Source organism: Eimeria mitis, genomic scaffold (genome assembly GCF_000499745.2).
Source record: "Eimeria mitis Houghton genomic scaffold, Emh_scaff4732, whole genome shotgun sequence".
Taxonomy (NCBI): Eukaryota; Apicomplexa; class Conoidasida; order Eucoccidiorida; family Eimeriidae; genus Eimeria; species Eimeria mitis.
The window spans coordinates 2,009-2,403 of record NW_013573036.1 but is presented as its reverse complement, the minus strand read 5'-3'; the positions used below and the strand labels follow the sequence as shown (position 1 = coordinate 2,403).

The 395-nt window shown below is 57.7% G+C and overlaps 1 protein-coding gene across 1 annotated transcript in view; it reads left to right on the top strand.

Annotated features, from left to right (window-relative positions):
• The window catches only part of EMH_0077290 (ICE-like protease (caspase) p20 domain-containing protein, putative), a gene marked incomplete at both ends in the record, with an annotated part of 3,781 nt that overhangs the window by 1,416 nt on the left and 1,970 nt on the right, over positions 1-395 (top strand). The window lies entirely within an intron of this gene.

Genomic DNA, 395 nt, shown 5'->3' with positions numbered 1-395 from the left:
GCGTCAGGGCCCGCGTCAGAGACCTCAAGTGGAAGTAAGCAGCAGCAGCAGCAGCAGCAGCAGCAGCAGCGGTAGCAGCAGCGGTAGCAGCAGCGGTAGCAGCAGCGGTAGCAGCGGTAGCAGCAGGAGTAGCGGCAGCGGTAGCGGTAGCAGCAGCGGCAGGAGTAGGAGTAGGAGCAGCAGTAGCAGTAGCATTAGCAGCAGTTATAGTAATAGACACAGCAGCAGCAGCAGTACGAGCAACAGGAGGAGCAGCAGAAACAGCAGCAGCAGCAGCAGCAGCAGCAGCAGCAGTAGGAGCGAGAATGTAGGCCGAAGCATGCTGCTGCTGCAGCAAGCATTTGTTCATTTCTCCTGTGCTGCTGCATCCATTGATTTTGGTGTTGGCTTGATGG